General features: G+C 38.7%; 1 long non-coding RNA gene and 1 pseudogene across 2 annotated transcripts; one reads left to right on the top strand and one right to left on the bottom strand.

Moving 5' to 3' along the window:
• Positions 1 to 780: 780 nt before the first annotated feature.
• Positions 781 to 13,390, bottom strand: LOC140001090 (serine/threonine-protein kinase RIO2-like; annotated as a pseudogene).
• Positions 13,391 to 13,491: 101 nt separating this feature from the next.
• Positions 13,492 to 19,210, top strand: LOC140001092 (uncharacterized). Of its 2 annotated transcripts, XR_011806239.1 has the most exons (5): positions 13,492 to 13,950; positions 14,270 to 14,358; positions 17,675 to 17,737; positions 18,282 to 18,399; positions 18,581 to 19,210. It is a non-coding gene; the product is annotated as an uncharacterized lncRNA (long non-coding RNA). The 2 variants fall into 2 exon arrangements; XR_011806238.1 differs by having other exon boundaries at positions 13,492 to 14,358.
• Positions 19,211 to 20,612: the final 1,402 nt, after the last annotated feature.

Here is a 20,612-nt window from a genome sequence, read left to right as displayed (position 1 = left end):
AAATCAACCTCAAATCCAAACTTCCTCATTTCCCCAGCCAAGTAAAAGATTTAAAACGTTGCAAACTATGGGTTGATGACAAACTTTACCATGTCATACGTCTCTAGGAAGGCTCTTCACCTAAATCACAGATACATCAAGATACTTGTTTTTCTAGGTCTTCAGAGACCCAAAATAACATAAAAAAAAACATGGTAATATTTTTTAAAAAGAGAAGTTCAGAATGCTCACCACTTTATGTAAATTGTTAAATGAATTAGATTTATTGGTAACTGCACAGCCAAATTCAAAACCTGAGTGACTGCCAGATCTCTACAGCACTGACTTATTCCTTTTCTCTTATCTATAGATCTTTTCAAGATCTATACAAGATCCTGGAGTGAAAGGAAAAACAAGTAAGAATTGCTTGGTTCAAAGAATGTACATTATCATGTTGTTTGATGATCCTTGTACAGGTTCAAAAGAAATTTTAGAGTGTTAAAAGCTATCAGTTTTTATTTCCTTTTGATTTTTAATTAAATCAAACAAATATCTGTTTGTAACCTGAGGGCAGAATTTCACATTTAAATTTTATGTTGTAGGAACAAAGGAAAATTTTTAAAGAGGAATCCTCTGCACATCAGAAGATTCTTAATCTATACAAAAACAGTAAAATTGACCTAAAACAAGATACTGTTGGAAATACTGTACTTAAATGATCGTACCTAGTACTACTAATTTATTTTAAATCACAGTCGATATTTTTAACTAGGAACACAAAATAAAATCATGCAAACAAAACCAGAGGAACCAGCGTGATGTTTATTAGTTTCCAAAAATACACGGTATCGTTAAGAACTTTTTCCTCCACTGTATAAAAGGATGCTTGGTTATTAGGTAACTGTTTTAGCTGTATGTACTGTGAGTTTTCTCATGTTCGGTGGCAGCTATGATAAATTATCCCCAGAAACTAGCTGCATCCAAGCTTGACTTAATGTTGTGCATATTTTCTCGACGTTGTTTGGTATAAACGTTTGCCTCTCCTTTCTGTAGTCGTCGCCTCAGAGCAGACTTCTGCTGTTTTGTCAGCTGACGTTTTATCTTCCTTTTCACCAGTTCCTACAAATAAATAAACAATTCAGTATCAGAAGTTTTTGAACATCATTTAGTACTAACATTACCATAATGATACTGTATTCTCAGTACTAACATGAACATGTGGTAGTGAACCTGTCGAGAAGACCACCATGCGCTGAGCAGCTGGTGATCCACACCAGGGTTAACTCGAGTCTGCCCTGTGCTGTGCTGCCCATACTGTGTGGCCCCAGAACCCCCTGTGGGGCTGCACAAATCCCTTGGCCTGGGGCAAACTCAGCCAGCTTCTTGGGACAGAGGAGCCTGCAGGCAGCTTCCGCCTGGTTCCAGTGATTACCACTGCTCTGTGGTCTTGCCTTTATCTAACAGAGCAGAAAGAAGTTATAATAAGAACTTCACCTCTTCTCAACAGCAGAAATTGAGCAAGCAGAGTTGTTTCTTTGTAAGAAAATCATGTAATTATCTCAACTGAGTGAAAGGGGAGAACCTCTGCTACAGACAAGGTCTACAGTATAGCTATGTGGTTTGGAGTCAGGGTCAGGGCTCTAGCATTTGAAGGGGTGTACGATCACCTGTGCTATTTTTTTTTTCTTTTAGCGTTAGCTCTAATAAAAAGCATCTTAGGTGATATCTTGCAGAGTTTAGGTGCCTTTCATTCAGGAATCATAATGAACCAGTACTTTTCAGTGCAAAACATATGCCTTCAGCAAAAATGATAATGTCCTGTGCTCGGAGATTTGACAAACATCTTGTAAGTAGAAAAAGGACCAAGAGAGTTTGCTCCAGCACAAGGAGAGATCTCCTTGTCCTTATCACAACCCATGAATATTTTTTACATCATCATGTTTTCTCCCCCTTTTTCCACCTGAGGACAGGGCTAAGAGAAGCATGGAGGAGCTGAGGTACCTGCTGGTGCAAAATTACCCCACAATCTAGTAACATTTCTTTTGCATTTACCCCAATTTCTCTTGCCTTGTTTTTTGTTTATGATACTGTCAGCACATTAAGTAGTAAGTTGGTAGTTAAGTCAGGAACCAGAAAGAATTCTTTTGGCACTGTTTAAAAACTGCTGTGACTAATACAACTAAATTATGCAAATACAAGGTAGTAAATAAATCCAGGTACCCAATGCTGATTTCAGTAAGAATGCTGTAGTAATTACATAGTATTCACCTGAATAGTAGTTTCCTAAGCTTTACCACATGCAGGTTGACTATCAAAAATGTGAATAAAAAGAGTAGTATAAGATCTGTCTTTCTTTCCTCGGAAGCTTAGCAGAACTCAGTATTTAAACAAGAGCATTTTGGAAATTAAATCTGTGAATGCTCTTTAAAAATATTCCAGAAGAAATTCCTGAGGAAAGCTGGTAAGAACTAGTTTAAACTGGGCCACTGATGTTTTTCTTCTGTCAGTAAGACAATTGTCATCCTCTGCTTTTTATAGGCAGAGCTCTGAAAGAAGGCTTCTCTACTTCTCCCACTTCAGTGGACAGATGACTTCCTTCACAGTTCATACAAGGCTCGCTAGAAGAAACTTTGCAATACAAATACCAGATATTTTCACTATGCAAAAATGTAAATTCACAAAATACTACTGCTCAACCACAGCATGCAAGTCTCACTAGTCTCTCCATCATCCTAAGCCTGACTGTAAGCAAAATGAATAAACAAATCTATCATTTATTATTTAAATTTTTGCATAGTTTGCATTATTTCCTATAATTAAATTGCAGCAGTCCCTACAAAGATTTGTACAAGCACAACAAGACATTTTATTTTGTCTGGAATAGCTTATTGTCTGTAACTCATAAGGCTTTCTTTTTGGCACAGTCACCCAGCTATGACTGCACCTACTGCTATTGTTTATACATGCCCATATGAATTCCTTCTGTGTGTTTAATCTGGAAACCTGCTTATGTTTTAATGTGTTTCTTCATTGAGAAAGCTATATAAACAACAGAGAAGTGCTAGAAGCAGTAACAGGCATTGGCTCTAAGCAGCTCAGTGGGTCTTACTGCAGTGCCTTTTGTGTTTTTCGTTTTGCAATCACGTTCTGATGTTACAAATAGCTCATCATGCATATCCTTTCTTTAGTTCTAGTATTCAAAAGTTCAAATAAGATTTAACAATGGGCAGAAACATTTTACTTAGCGTAAGAGCATATAAATGGAAAGATTACACAAAGTAAATTGACACAGGATGTTTATGTGGCTGAATCTCTTGAAAGCTGCTTCTGCTTTTATCTTTCTTTTAGAACAGAATATTAGGTACTTAAATGCCATTTGAATATTTTAACAAGTTCGATGTGTCTGCCTACAGAAAAAACATGTGTTTGCTAAACAATCAGGAAGGTTTCTACAGTGAGTGACCACTGCTACCACCTACTGGTGTACAGAAATATAATTTCAAATAGGGATCTATAGGCGATTCCAAAAGAAATCCTACACATTTAGGTTAGCAAACTGAAAGGGAAAAAATATGTATCGCATGGATCAGAAGCCAGGCGATTCCTAGCATTTATCCTAGCATTTATCCTAGCTCTTCTTTACTTCATTTCATAATTCAAGGCTAATTCTTTTTCTCCTTAATAAGGCACAAGGCCATGTCCTACAGTAAGAACAGGGATGACTAACAAAAGTCTCTCTTTCCTTCACACGAAGTCCTGTAAAAGTCTTACACAACTTGCAAACATGCTGTTCCCTAACACATTTATTTATGCATAAAACTGGCCTTTCTTCCATTTAAAATTTAGACACACTCTTTAAAATGTGATAGAGGTAGCCATACTGGATAGTATACTGAGTAGGGATGAAGAAAGATGTAAAATTCTGCCACAAAGTATTGATTTATGTAATGCTGAAAGTCAAATTCATATTGCCAAAGACACCATGACTACAATGAATTCATATCTATGTTTCAGAAATGTGGTAAGAGATGTGTTAAAAAGACAGATGAAAAAAGGCCAAGTTAAATCTTTACTCACGCATGCAAATTTAAAATACAAAAACATTAATTATGGGCAACAGAATTGATTTCTAGCAACAGAAATGAAATTAAAGTTGCTAATGCCGGAGTAGAGCTTTTGTGAAAGAGCAAAGAACAACACATGAAGTACAGCACTGGATATAATTCACTTGTAAACATGTAGAAAGCATCAGACCTATTTTCTGTGAACATGGAACTACAAACCAAAGATGTACATAGTAGTAATCAATTAAAGACAGTTACTGCTAACTACGTATTTGTAAAAATATCTTCAACAGCTACGTCCTAAGATGGTATCAGAGTAAACTAGACAGTAGCAGTAATAATTACCGGTGGAATGGTTGAACAGCTCCCAACACTGCTGGTTGACGTACTTTTAGTTCTTGTTCTGTGCTCCGCAATATGAACCATACTGTCTTCATTTCTAAAATATGTAAATTAATGTTTTATTCCATTCAGTGAGCATCATGTTTCAGTCATTTTTTTGATATACAATCAAAAGTGCTAGCAGAACATTTGAGTACTACAGAAAGAACATTTACATTTGAAATATTAACACTAGTTCAAAAAACACATTTTATGACAGGAAGGATTATAGTGCAATAGCCACATACATACTACACAAAGTAGTGTAAGAAAAAGAAGCTTCAGAACGCTAAAAAGATTAATTCAGATTCTGTACATTGCCTAGGCGTAGAATTTCACGAAAAAGGAAAAATTCAAAAAGAAAACAGGGTATATGAACTTTATATATGCATTCAGGTACATGGGGAGCTTGCAAACTAATAGTTTGAATTTTATATAAGAAGGGGTTAGCTTAAAGGTAAGAAGGAATTTCCAAGTGTGTCAGTAAAGGCATTAAAAGCCACATGGTATGACGTTCAGTAAAATATATTTGAATAATATATTCCAAAGAGCTTGTTCTTGCTAATTTCAGCCGAATGAGGGGCAGAGGCTGAGAAAGAGCACTCTAATTATAAACTCACTTGTCAAAGCTACTTAGCAGCAGCAGCGTTTTAATATAAAAAAAACCTTTTACTCACATTATTACTAGAAATAAAGAAAAAAGAAGAAAATTTCACCACACCACTAGACAGTAAATATAAGTATTTACCTGTAAGGTCTCAATTCCTTATTTAAAGTTGACAAGTCAACCAGATCAGGGCATTCATCGTTGTCCTTATCACTGCTGCCCTCTGTCTGATTTTCAGCAGCATTGTCAGGTATTCTTTTGTGCTCAGAAAAACCAAGTGCACAACTCTCTGCATCTTCACTGGACTTCGAAAGCACAGGCTGCCCTTCAACCTTTTCTAAGGCTGAACTCAACTCTGACATACTCAGTCCTTGTGAATTTTCACTACTTTCTGTGGCTTCAGCATCTTCACTGTGATAACAAGTCTTCAGAGGTTCTGCTTTCAGAAACCACTTCATATATGAAGTCTGCATTGTTTTCTTTATCTTGGCTGAGGAAGTTGGCGTTACTTTCAGCATCTTCTACAAATTCCCTCTCCTCTGTTGTATGATCATCCTCATCAGAGCACTCTGGGAAAAGCAGCTCATCATCTTCCTGCATTTCCTTTGTATAACCACTGGCAGCAATCTCTATGTCAAGAGAACTCTCTCTCCTGAAAGAAATAGAAGTGAGCTTTCTTTTAATATATCAAATCATTATGCTGTATTTTGGATTAAAAATACTACCCAGTTAGACTATAATTACCATGCTATTAACAAAAAGAGTATACTCCATTGGAACATAGGTAACATATTACAGTGCAGGGCTTTGGGTAGTTAGCAGAATGTAGCCTGACAGAACCAGACTTTCATACAAGATGATTCCATCTTCATAATCAGCACTTACTGAAAGCAAACAATTTGATTTTAACAAATATAATACTTAAATTATGCTTGTGCAAACAGAACGATGAAGGACATGTTGACACACACACAGACAATTCCCCTTTGAGAAAGGGCTCAGAGTGATATAAAACCCTTTTAACTGAATCAGCTTTGCTCTTAAAATATGTGAGAAAATTGTTTGCTTTTCAAAAGGGACAAGCTACAGTAGGAAAATTTTGAAGATAATATTTGAAGAGGCAGTCACCACATGTACTAGCATTTTGAAAATTAAATTTAAAATTAAAAACTAAGTTAATACTTGATCCCCCAGGACTGTTAAATATGGTTTTAAGAGTCAGAGAAACTAATTCTGCGTCACCGTAACATTTACGGCATTTGGATGTATCTCCTTCCCCTAGCTGCAAGAGGTAAGACAAAGGAGACAGCAGATTTTAAGACGTGCTTCAGTTTTTGGAAACCACTTTTAGTAACTGCCAGTGAAGAAAGTATGTATCCTTTTTACTGTAAGAATGACAAAAATATTTCAAATTGGCTCTTTTTCCCCCTGTTCACTTCTAAAATCATCTCTCAGAGGCATCCATTTTTCTCAGAAAACCAACGTAACTACCATAACATGGGGGAATTACGAGTCAGCTGGCATTTTTTACCTGATATCTTGGAATGATGGGAAGAGCTCACTCTCATAGTTGAAGCATTTCTTAAAAAACTCCTTAATGCAGTTAACATCCTTGTCAAAATACCTGTTTAAAAAATACAGAATTGTAAAAATGCAATAATCAAGGAAATTAAGTCTACTGGTATGACAAACTTTTACTCTACTTTCTTGCCTTTTATTTGAATATTAATAACCATCAGTGACTCGAAGTGAGAAAGTACACGTGTAGGTATACATACATAAATGCAGATTATTTCTATTCATTTCTTAATTGAAAGAAATAATATTAACTGAGAAGCAATTAATTACACATTTATCCTAAGGAGATTTCTACTCATTCATGAAACAAATTGCATTTGTAATGTATGGTGAAAACAGTAGAAAAAGAATTTGAAGCAGGCTTATGAAAACAAATCATGGTTGACTATTTGTTGTTATCAGCACTTAACTGGTTTATTTTGCATACATCATTTGTACGTACCATTCAGCATTTGGATGTGATGTTGATATCATCTGAGGGAAATCAATCATAGTGACATGATCATCATTATCCAGTATGAGATTAAATTCATTGAAATCCCCATGAATCAAACCATGATTGCCAAGTTTTACAATTAGATCCATTAATTCACTGTAGACAGCGGCAGGGTCTTCGATGTGGTGTACTTGGCATCTGGAAAGTTAAATAAAAAAGAAAATATCCTGAACCCTGAAGGAATTAATTTAAAAATATAGACAAGGCATATGAGTTACATCTGAGAGAATGACAGGGTCACAATTTGAGTCGTAAGGGATCTCCAGAGGTTACTAGTCCAATACTCTGCTCATAGCTATGTCAATTCTGAGATTAGATGAGACTAATCAGAGCTCTACCAATGCGGGCTTGAAAGTTTCCAGGGATGGAAACATACTGTGCAATCTCCACCACACTGCCCTCATGGGGAGAAAGCTTCTCCTATCTCCAGGTTAAATCCCTCGTTTTAACTAAAGCCCTTTGTCTCTTGTACTCCTATCAAACACGATGGTTATGCTGCCTAATTTAAACAATGGATCAGCGAATTTTTATGTCTGGATTGTTTTAGGTAACTTAGGTCTTCTTGTATTCAAATGCCATTCAAATGTCTCACAAAAAAGTGTTTTCAAGACTAAGCTGGGGATAAGGCAAAGCCAAAAAAAAAAAAAAAAAATAGCTTAAAGCACTCCAGAATATACTCCAGCATAAACTCCAGAATAAAAGCAAAGTATATGTTTTGCCCCAAAAGTGCGCAGAATAGACATCACCTTATTTTTACAAGCAGAATAAATAGGCAGCTGTCTTATTATACCAGGAGCTGTCAAGAAGCCGTCATTTACAGCTAATTTGTGATATATTTTGGCCTGAATGCAACACTGTAGTGTTATGAGAACATATCAGTTGCACATACAAACAAAACACAATGGAATTCAAGCAGCTCTGTAATAGGCTGCTGTTGAATATTTTCATATTAACAGCAAAATTAATTGGTGACATTTCTTATAGCCAGAGGTCTGTATCATAAAATATATCATTTGTTCTTTGAATTTGGAAGTCATCTAAACTGGTATCTTCTGAGATGCTGATCACCTGAAATAATTTCTCATCTAGTACAGCATCTCCTTCAGGAAATGCTTAGTTAAAATTGCAGAACTGGGATAGCATGGTAAGCCTCACCTGCAATGCCCACATGTAACTTTAAAGCTTTCTGTCTACAGGACAGATGTGGAACTATTTAACAAAGGCGGGGAAATGGGATAGAATAAAGTCTTAAAAGGCACTTCTTCAATGTAACTCTTCAACTGTATACTTTGGGATTAATTACACTGAACCTTTGTTACTGTACATTATACAGAGTATCAAATAGCTATTTTGCATTCTGCTATGGAAACAAAACAAGCCATTCATTCACATACAAAATTCAACATTTTTTCATGTTTCTGGATGTTGAAAAACTGAAGAAAAGTAATCTTCCTTGAGCAAAAAACAGCGTTCAATGCACACAAATACATAAAATAAAAAATAAAACAAACAAAAAACAAACACCCCCCAAAAAAATCAACACAGAAGTTCTACAATGGCAACTGTACAAGTTGTAATCCTACCTGAATCTTTACCACAACATGGATCATGAACTGGAGCTCAGAACGTGGAGGATACACAACTCAATACTGAATATTTGATATACTGAATATATCAATATTGAATATCATTGAATAGATAACATATAGAACATAAAATTTCTGTGTAGAAAATGGTTGTAGCACTAACCTCTGTATCACATTGCTCCTCTGATGTATTCCGTACTTAAAAAAAAAAAAAGTCTATTTCCACCAGTCTTTTTGGACAAAGAGAGTATGTTTTTAGTTTTCCTTCTCTCACCAATTTCTCCAAATATAATGAAGCAGAACCCTAGCTGTTCTGGGCCTGACTTTATTCATGCTTTATTCAGCATGATCAGAACTGACTCACACGATAAGGAAAAACGTCATCCCTGCTGTCTTACTGAACCTATCGTTGTTAGGGTTTCTGTAAAACAGACTTCAAGCTTCCAAACTTACTAAGGGTAGCCATCAAGGAGTTCCATAATAACTGCATGCCTGTTGTAGTCTACAGGTTTTGGAACAGGAAATCCTCTGTCATACAAAGCCTGGAAAGAGACAACATATTGAAAAAATAAAAGATAACCATTAAGAAAACATTACATACCTGACAAACTACAAATATAAGATAAGCAGTTAAGCACCATTGCGGAAGCAGCATCCTACACATTATTCAACTGCTAACTGTAAAAGTCAAATCATGTGCTTAAGGAGGAAGAGCAATCTGAACTTTCACTACTAACTATGCTTCTGTATTTTCCAGAGTTTAGTTATCCTGCAGGTGGCAGGAAAACACAACAGGATAGAAAAACAGCAGAATCGTATCTGGTCTGTTAGCTTAAGAAACCACCAGCAGATAATTGGGAATAGGGTGTTAGAAAAAGGTTCAACAGTTCTTGTAAATACAGTTTGGCCTGGTCAGGTAATCCACACTCAGTCTCAGTAAGGCAAAAGTTTCTTCTTAAATATTAATATCCAGTATTACACTACATTAAAGATTAACTAAAGGTAGGCCATAGTATTTTGTAGCTCTGTTAGCTTGCTCTAACCATATTTACCAAATCATTCACTTGATTCACAGAATGGCTCAGGTTGGAAGGAACCTTAAAGACCACCTGGTTCCACCCCTTCTGCCATGGGCAGGGACACCTCCACTAGACCAGGCTGCTGAAAGCCCCATCCATCCTGGCCTTGAACACCTCCAGGGATGGGGCATCCACAGCTTCTCTGGGCAGCCTATGCCAGTGCCTCACCATCTTGAGCACAGAATTTCCTCCTAGTATCTAATCTCAATCTACCATTATTTTAATTTAAAACTGTTACTCCTTGTCCTATCACAACACTCCCTGAAAGAGTCCCTCCCCAGCTTACCAGTAGGCCCCCTTAAGTACTGCAGGCTGCTATTAGCATTCCCTTAAGCCTTCTCTTCTCCAAGCTAAATAACCCTGACTCTCAGCTTTTCTTCACAGGAGAGGTGCTTCACCCCTCTGATCACCTTTGTGGTCCTCCTCTGGGCCCACTCTAACAGCTCCACATACTTCTTGTGCTGGGGGCCCCAAACCTGGATGCAGCACTCCAAGTGGGGCCTCACAAGGGCAGAGCAGAGGGAGACAATCACCTCTCTCCACCTGCTGGCCACTCCTCTGTTGATGCAGCTCAGGAGGCTGCTGGCCTTCGGGTATGCAAACAAATACTTCTGGCTTATGTCAAGCTTTTCATCCACCAGAACATCCAAGTCCTTCTCTGCAGGGCTGCTCTCAGTGTGCTCTCCTCCCAGTTTGAAACTCATCGCTTACAGACCTAACAAATACTCTGTAATTATGTTTGTGGAAGTGATCCAAATTGACAAGACTAAAATACTAGTAGATACTTCACGAATTTTCCCTAGCATATAGTCTTTCCTAAGACAAGGTTAAGTGAAATGGCGATAGTTTATTCACTGCCTTTATTAAGACTCAGATGACTGGACAGCTTCACCTGAAATTTTATGGAAATTGCTTCAGTTCCATACGACTTCCATGGCAAAGTTTGATTTTGTCACTTGAAAGTATACAAAATGCATCAGCACTGTCATTCTCTGAAATGTATACTTTAAGTCCACTAAAAAAAACAAATAAAAAGCATACATCCTAACATATACTGCAAATATGAAGTGATGAGAAGATAATCTGAGAAGTACATTCCAGACTATTACATCGTTGTTAATATGGTGCAAACAACCACCTACCTTCATGTAGGCAAACTCTTTCATTGCTGCTAGCCGGGATAAATACAGCCATGACATTTTGTGCCTGTGCTTATGGTAGTCACGCTTATTTTTCAGGCTGCGAAAGGAAGTTCTTCCAAGCCTGTGCAATTTCATTGCAAACTGCTGCTCGTCTTCATTTGCAACAATATAAATATCTAGGAGAAAAAACAGCAGCACAGATCTGAGAAATAAATGGTATCTGACAGGTATATAATGCAACAGTGCAGTGAGAAATCGGTTACTTGACTTCTTGTAACTGCTATTTCTGGAATAGCAAAGTCTACTACACTTCTTTTAACAGAAAAGACAACCAAATTTGTATATTATGTATTACAAATCTGAACAAGAAGAAGTCATTGGTGAAGAGATTATGCTGCTCCACTAGTAGAATATCATAGAATCATTACGGTTGGAAAAGACCTCCAAGATCATCTGGTTGAACCATCCATCTGATCTGAAACATATTTCAGACTAGGGGATAAGAAGTAACTTAATGGCACACTAGAAAAGACTTCTCCTGACTGGACAGAAAACTCAAGGTACCTCTTACTTTAAAACAGTGTTAGCAATTGGCTATGTTTCATTTTTACCATTTGTCCCCAATAATCCTCTTTTTTTTTTTCGTCATTTTTTAATGACAAAAGACATGCTGTGCCAAATTACAATCAACATATGAGCATGAGAAACCAAGATAGCACTCCAGTAGTTTGGACTGTATATTACTTTTTTTTTTTTTAGGTGGGATGAAACATTTGATGTTTTTGACAGAAGGCTTCAAAATTCTTTGCAAGTCACAAGACAACTGTCACCTGTTTGCAAAATACCTTTTAAGGAACCATCCAAGAATTGTACAAAATGGTCAAAGTGGAACAACACTTGTGAAAAAAATCAGATGTAGTCAAGACTCACACAGAACTTGAAGTGACCATAAATTTTGGTGTTTGACAGATTAACTGATATGACTATCCAAAGGTAAATTCACCAAGTTTCCAACAAATTAACAAAAATACAGACCCATTTCTTCTAAAAAAAAAAATTATATACTGAAAACACTTTTTTAAATTACCTGATTCTTTGCCAACACCCATCTGGTTTCCAACAGAACTGATGACTTGCCGGGAAGACAGAGTTCTCAAGGCAAGGTAATCATATCCTGCCTTAGTTAACCGATAGCCCTGGACAGCTAGGAAAAAATAAATTACACAACATTTCATTCCATATTATGCATGTGTTTCTTTTAAAAGAAGTTTCATTTTGGTCTCTCTTTTTTTTTTTCCTGCTTATGGTACACAACACTCAAATAGTATTTTCACTGTTGGCTAGTATCAACCCAACTTGACAGTAAGTTTAAATTCGTGCAAGCCTTTTGAAAACTAACTGGATAAAAAGTAGACATTTTGTTAGCCCCTTGGTAACGCAGGCAGTGACAATGGTTCAAGTTGCATAGGATTACTTTGAAAGATGATTACTTAGGAGACACGGCAAGGATTCAGGATTGTTTCAAAGACCTAAACCAAACCTTAATGGTCTGAAAAACGGAGACAAAAAGGAGATGAATTTCATGAAGACTCCCACATTGTGCTTGCAAAGCCAGATGCAAGTGCAAGACTAAAGGAAATCCAACGCTACTAACAGAATGGGACAGAATAAATACTACTTTAGTGATCGTTCCTGACCGGCTGAAGGTATAAGGCTTTTGCAGTCCGCTCCAGTTTGTCTGCTGTAAGACTGTAACACATTTGGGCTGATCCCTATGTGAACTTAAATACTACCTTAGCTAACAATTATTTATTTTATCCACGAATTTGGACGAACGAATCCATGAATTTCAGAAATCACCAATACCATTTGTTGCTGAAGGAGTTCACATTCCCCAGCTAGCCCCAAGGCGAGACGGGGCTCACAAACGCCCCGGATACCCGAATGACCAAGCTACCGCACTTCTGCGGCGCTGAAGAACCGGGAGGGCCGGGAGGAGGCTCCCAGCGCAGGCCCCACACTCACTTTTGGTCCGCTCGTAGGCCAGGAGCTTGTGCTTGGCCAGCTCCCGCAGCACCTTGTTGCAGCCGCCGTGCTTCAGGCTGGCGATGGGCGCCACCAGGCTGCCAGGCACGATCTCGTGGTTCTTCATGCCCATCTCCACCTGCCGGGGGGCGAGAGGGAACGGTCGGCGGCATCAGCGGGGAGGGGACGGGAGGGGAGGGGGGGGAGCTGCGCCTTCCCTTCCCTTCCCTTCCCTTCCCTTCCCTTCCCTTCCCTTCCCTTCCCTTCCCTTCCCTTCCCTTCCCCTGTCCCCGTCCCGTCCCGTCTCACCGCGGTGAGCACCCTGAAGTGCTGCCCGCTGAGGTACCGCAGCACGGCCACGTTCAGCTTCCCCATGGCGGCCGCGCCCGCACCCCCCTCACAGGGCTGGCCGGCCTCACGCGGACGCACCGCGCATGCGCACGCCCCCCTCTCCCCTACCTCGCCCTACCGGCGGAGCTTGTTTTGGGTCCTGGCAGCTACATAGAGACGCGTGTCCTCCGATGTATCTTCGCATACCGAGCCGGTAGCAAAGTCACTTACAACTCAAAATAGAGACAAAACAAGCCTCTACGAATCGAGACAGAATAAGCCTTAAGGTGATGGCTTAACCCCTCGCTCTACTCTAAAAGAGTTAATGGGGTTGCATGTGTATCTGCCCAGACCGATCCAGTGGGAACACCACCCACGGCACCAGACACCCAGAGCGCTGCCCCCCGGCTGCAACTGCGCATGCGCGGCCACCGCCCACGGCCATGAGGGTGTGTGTGGGGGGGGGGTGGAGGCTCCCAGTGCGCATGCGCCTGGCAGCCCCGCTCGGTGCGCACGCAGAGGGCAGTGGGGCGGGGCGGGGCGGTTCCAGACCCGGGGGTTGCGGGTTCGAGTCCCGGGGCGGACACGTTTCTTCGCCGTGACACCCCGTTATTGCCATAACTAATACCGGGGCCCAAAGAGGCAGAAATACAGCTGCAGCCATCCCATCCGTGTGTGGTTAGGTAGCAATACCTGGGAACAAATCATGTCTAACCTGCGGTGTGATGTTGCTCATGGAGGCTGGTTTTCCATTATATGTTATCACGGTTACCTCTGTCTGCACCGGTTAACGCGAAAACGCCCAGCAATGTTTCTCAGGCGCTCAAATTTTGCTCGAATTTTGCAAATTTTAGCTGACAGAGCTGCAGCTCGCGAACCGCTGCCTCTGGGGGGCGGCAGTGTTTTAGAGATGAAACTGAAGTGTTTTTTGGTGGTGGTTCCTTCCCCCTCCGTCCTGCAAGATGGCATGGCAGAGAAATTATTTTCTGGTTTCTCATGTAGGTCCTCGTGTAGTCCTTCTTATAAGCTGCCTATATGGACTAGTCTATAAAGTATTTCTGCTAGAAACATGAGGAATATGTGACTGCAACGTGAGTATCCAAATGAGGTAACTCCATGCAAAAAAAGGGGATGTTAACTCCCTGTATAATCAGCTAATTAAGAGGCTGGCTGTTTCAATATATGCATAATATAGTGGACAGTAAGGCTATCCAGAATTTAATTCTTGGCTCTTAAGGCATCTGGAAAGTTGAATTTGTGAAATCAGATCTTAAATTTCAGCATGAACAGACGAACAGTTCCAACAAACAAAAAAGCAAAAAACAAAATGTGATCTTAAAGTCAGAAGTTTAACCATGAAACTTCTCTAGAAGTCTGTACTGATGTAACTGTTAATAAGCACTGTAAAAAATACTGTTATTTTTGACTGGTCAGTATACTTCTAAGGACCTGGCTGACATCATGAAGAATACACATAAGTACATTCAAATTTTTGTATTTTTAAGCATTATAGGTTTCACCCATTTTATATGCATGCATGTATATGTGTATGTACATGAATGATCATTGTGGTGTCAGAAAAAACTCAGTGTTTATAAAGTTTTTCTAATGAATAGCAGAATCCATGCCAAGTGTACAAATGTTGCACATTCTCTTCTGCAAGGAGTTTTATAAATCCCCAAAAGCTGTAGGTTAGTGTAAGGTTTGAACAGTGCAGTTCATATAGTGGGCTCTTTCATAGTAGTTTTAGGAAACTACTGTTCTCAAGATAGATATGAATGCTTAGCAGTTTTATTGCTTCAGGTGTTCCGTTTCAAATGAAAATTAGTAATAAACCTAAAGGGAATAGATTGTGGGAGCGTTAAAGTTTATAGTTTAGGTAATTGCTAAGGTGTGTGAATTAGTAAAAAAAAAAAAAAAAAAAAAAAAAAAAAAGTAATTGCTGTATGTATAAAGAGCCCACAGTGGTGGCTCTATGTTACCTACATGTTTATATCTGGAATTTTAGATCAGCATTTGGCACTTGTCAAGGAAGTGTTTAGTCACTTCATGAGCCTTAGTTGGTGGTCAGACAGCTCCGTTTGCATTGGAGTTGAGGCTTGTCTGATACGTGTGAGGTCTAGCTGGGGTCTATTCCCCCATCGTAGCTGAAAACAGCCTCCAAAAGGCTGTAAAGCAGGGTAGTGGATATTTTTAGAGTGGATAACATGGGAACCTTTCAGCTTTAATTCAGTGATACAGAATATTTAACACTTAAGTCTTTCCTAAAATACTTACTAATTCAGCTTTTCAGATTCTTTTATTTGTTAAAAACTATAGGGCTTGCAAAGCACACCATTATTTTAATGCTCATGTTGAGCAGTATGTAAAGCTTAGTGCTCGTGCAGTACATTAGTGAGGTTTCTTTCCACACATGCAGGCTTCTCAGCTCTGCCTCATCGTGGTGGTACTGCTCTCATTAGTAGGGATAAACATAAAGTCTGAAAGGTTGGCTCGTTTGCTAAGCTAGTTAAGTTTCTTATGTTTGGTGAGAGACTTCCAACAAGTTCTATACACGGTAGTGTGTTTTTTAGACATTAAACATTTAACATTAAAGGCAGGTAACAGCCCCTTCCTGCAGACTGAGTGGTGCTAACTTAAGGTGTGTGGCAGTCAGAGGTGGGTACAAGTTGATGCCATGTGGTAAAATTGTATACATGTATATGCCATTTGCAGTTCTTCTGACTGGTTACTAAGGTTCTGTAAGCCAAATTCTATAATCATCAATCATCTGTTGTTTGCAAATGTCTTAAGGAGGGCAGTCATTTTTCTTTGTCATTGTGATAACTGCTTAGTTTTCAAAAAAGGAAGAAAAGACAGAGAGCTTTATTATTATTATTATTATTATTATTATTATTATTTGAATTTGAATTGCTGTCCAGCCAGAGACATGGGTGCAGAGGGAGTTTGTCTGTCAGATGCCATTTAGAGAGCTCTGGTACATAAATTAGAGTGGAGAGATCAGAATGAGCCTCGATACTACTTCATTTATTTGATCACAGTGTGGGGAGAATTGAGACTTTGAAGCCAGTTTCTATGTGTTCAGATGGAGAATAAAACCATGAGAAGAAAAAGAGTAGAGCTCTCTCCTGGGCATAGAAAACTGGCAGGCTGTGACAAAGCGAGAGCTCTCAAAACCTTCCTATCAAACCTCAAACTTGGACCTGTCATTTTCTGGATGGCCAGTTTCCTGCCAGCCCACCTATTAGGTCATTAGAGATTGGAGGTATGTCCCTTCTAGGCCCTGGGTAGACTACCAGAGGGGCAGTGTCTAGCATCAAATGAACCTAGCTGCTCATTTTTGAAGTAGTAAGGACCTAGTGTCAGAAACTGGTTTTGTTATTTGAGCCAGGTTCTACTGACTGCATATGATTGACTCCAAGCCTGGACAGATATTCTCTCCACTTGAATACGTCTTTTACCAGAGCATAACAATCAATTAACAATCAATTAACAATCGACCTCATCGCAGTCTACAACTTCCTAGTAAGGGGGTGTCGAGAGGAAGGAGACCTTTTCTCCATTAACACCAGCAACAGGACCCGCGGGAACGGGGTTAAGCTGAGGCAGGGGAAGTTTAGGCTTGACATCAGGAGGGGGTTCTTCACAGAGAGGGTGGTTGCACACTGGAACAGGCTCCCCAGGGAAGTGGTCACTGCACCGAGCCTGATTGAATTTAAGAAGAGATTGGACTGTGCACTTAGTCACATGGTCTGAACTTTTGGGTAGACCTGTGCGGTGTCAAGAGTTGGACTTGATGATCCTTAAGGGTCCCTTCCAACTCAGGATATTCTATGATTCTATGAATTTACGCTGACATACTTCTCAATTTTTATGTTTTTCCACCTGTAGATTGCATCTCACTGTAGGTTGCATTTTAGTCTCCTAATTTATTCCCTGATTTTTATTTTTATTTTTGTACCACCTCATTAGTGAATGTAGAAGAAAATGCATACTAGCTGGGCTGCATCCGGAAGTGCAAACCAAAGTGCTATAGATAGCATGAATGTAGGAAAAACACACTTCATTGTCTTAATGAAGAAAAATAAGCTTTAAACTGACTTTAAATATGTCATAAGACTTCATGGTATTAGAAAACATGCTAAAACAGGCTGAAAAAACTATTATGAATCTCTCGTTTTCCAATACATTCTTAGACCAAATCCTTTGAGATTCAGAGCTATTGTCCTCACTTTAATGTGACCTTCTTTAATGCAACCTTATAATACCTTGAATATACATCTCTATGAGCCTGTGATAATATTAAACAATCATAAAGTCAATTGTTTTATAACTATTACATTATGAATTCTTTGTGTTTGTGGTACACTGAAAATTTGTTCATTGATCTTTTGCTTAATTCTACAGATACTTTTCTTACTACAGCCTGCATACAGAATGTTCTTTAAATGAGCACAGAATGTGCTTCAGGTAATTTAAAGGCTTCCTGGCTATCTTAAAAATTATATTGATTTTCACCTTGAATATTCACCTGTCCTTTATTTTTAGAGATATACAGGGAATGTGGGAGGGGAAGTGCGCCTTTTCCCCTTTTTTTTTTTGTCACTCAGCACAAGGACAGTTATTGCCCAGCAATAACAGTATGTTCCATTTAGAGTCCAAAGCACTAATATCATTACTTTTTCTCTAGCTTTGATGTAAAAAAGATCCTGATTGTGGTTACAGAATCATAATCCTTCAGTATTTATTTTGAGGAGCTGTGAAGCCAACTTTTAACTGCCTTTGTATTCTACAGCTTTTTGTTTACAGCCTTTCTTCCTCTCTTTTTTCAATCTTATTTTTAGAAAAAATATAATAATGTTGCTGATAAGAGAAATGTAGCAGTCTTTCAGGCAAGTAAGAATAACCAGTATTAAACAAAAGGTAGAAAATCAGAAAACTATTGGCTAAAAGCTGCTATCTTGAAATGAGACTTGTTTGTTTTCAATAAGTAATTTTCTTATTTCTCTTCAAGAATGAAAGATTCTCAGTGAAAGCTAGTAGTTAAAATTAATATCCACTTGATGTGAAAATGGAACAAACATCAGAAGGACCAAGCATTTTGCTTGGCTAAAGAAACTGCAGTTCTCAAGGTAGGATAATAATTCTAAGTGAAAAATTTTCGTTTTTAAATACTTTTAATATTTCACTTTTAGAATTTGCATTTGCTTTCAAAAAGCAAATGTGGTTGGATTAGAAGGGTGTAAACTTGTACGTTCTCGTTTATTTTTAAAAGTGTTAACTTAGGATTTTTTTATTTTTATTTTTGAACAGAGGAGGAATTTATCTACGTTGGGAATTTGTTAATAGATAATTGATGTATACAATGGATATGCATATACCATTTGGATTTTTTTTCTACTGTAGCTTCACGCAATTTTTGGCATTGTAATCTTTCAAGATGTCAATGCTTCTTTATACATTTCATGCGCTTATATGTAAAGTATGTTTAAATAAGCCACTGTTTTCAGTAGATCCTGCTTTTTCAGTGAAACTCGCGTTTTGAATATTGTGGTTGTCAGAATTCTGAAGCAGCAATGCAATAAAAGAAGTTGTATAAGATCTTTTATATACAGAAACCTAGATGTACACTTTGCATATATGTATAAGTGCTTTTCTCTGGTTACAGTGTTTGCAGTCTAGTGCTAGTAATCTTTACTATGAAAGGACTTTCTATTTTTAATCCTTTAGATAATTTTTCTTTATAAAGAAATATAATTAAAAGTGACTTTATTGCGAACAGTTTTGAAGTGCTGAAATTACACATGCTGCCTATTTTTCAAAGCCTGTTACTGCTAATGAGTTTTTTATCATTATTCTGCAAAGAATGGTGATGTTATGAATTGGTATGTTATATTGTCAACAAGCATTGTTTTTGAAGAAAAGGTTTGAAGATATTCAAAACTATCACTGTTGCAACAAATCTATTGCTTTCTTTTAAATAGTTGCGCCATCCATTACAGTCCTTTGAATTCTGACAGTAATTCAGGCAAACAGGAGGAACCAAAGACCAGATGATGCTTGTGTAGCAGGCATTTTTCTGTTCATTGCCAAGTGCACAGTTCACTGTTCGGTCACCTGTGTCGGCTGGTTTAGTGCCTTTAATGCAGTTCTCTGCATGCTCCCTATTCTATAAAGCTTACTTGGGGACTTCAGACATGGCCTGTCTTATTATTCCCTAAGGAAGGGTAAGGCCTTTACTGTCCAGCTGGAAGGATCACTAATTAGAGCCCTTGCTTTGGCACAGAGTGTGTCAAGCCTGCAAGCCTTCCTGCTGGGATCAATGGCATTCATGTTTGCTTTCATGAATGCACAATGGACAGGGATCTTGGCAAAGAACTGCCTATTTAGCTTGTGCTGAGAAGCTGAGTCTTCACAACATTTTAAAGTAATTGTAGAGGTAGAAAGGGAGCTATAAGAATACACCCTTATTATTCTGCTCAAAAAAAAAAAAAAAAAAAAAGAAGAAAAGTATTCTCTCTAACGAGAATCCAATCCGCAGTCAAAACCCAGCATATATTTTTGCCCACGTAATGCTCGTAAAGAAATTTAGAGTCATTACTCCTCTATGCTTGCAACTTTCTGAGAATTTAGGATACATTTGTATTTTAACCATCTATAAAAATTTAAAACTTACCTTGCAGTAAATGCAAACTCTGTAAGCAATATGATTAATTCAGACTATGTGTGAGGTGTTGCCATTAATAAATAATGGTTATTGGCAGGGCAAATGCTTCATTTAATTCTTTCTTTTTTTCCTCTTTCCCTTTAGAGACAGGTATGTTTCTGCAAAGGGGGTAAGATTTTTAAAATGAGCTTGTTTTGGCATGTATTTTTCATGGAAATACAGACTTGGGTCTGTATTCTGGAGTGTCTCTTCAGGGGTCACCCAAATACACCATGAATATTATTTACCAGTAAAACAGCTTGACCGTGGCAACTGCCAGGTGCCCACCTAGCCTCCTCCAGCCTCCCACACCCTGTCCTTGACAGGGCAGGGTGGAAAAGCTCCTAACCTGTGATAAGAACATGGAAATCACCAATTACCATCACGGCCAAAAAACCCTTGACTGGGGACATCCAAGTGCCGTAGCAGGTCACCAACCAGTTCTTCGTGGATGGTGAGGGCCACATCCTGCTCCCCGTCCCCTTCCACCAGTTCTGGGTACTGGGTATCCAGAGAGCAACCAGTTTTGCCGCTAAAGACTGAGGCAAAGAAGGCATTGAGCACCTCCGCCTTTTCCTCATCTCTTGTAACTAAGTTTCCCCCTGCATCCAGTAAAGGATGGAGATTCTTCCTAGTCCT

This window comes from Anas platyrhynchos, chromosome 37, assembly GCF_047663525.1.
Source record: "Anas platyrhynchos isolate ZD024472 breed Pekin duck chromosome 37, IASCAAS_PekinDuck_T2T, whole genome shotgun sequence".
Lineage (NCBI taxonomy): Eukaryota > Metazoa > Chordata > Aves > Anseriformes > Anatidae > Anas > Anas platyrhynchos.
Note: the sequence above shows the minus strand (reverse complement) of the source record. Positions and strands in the feature narration are given on the sequence as shown.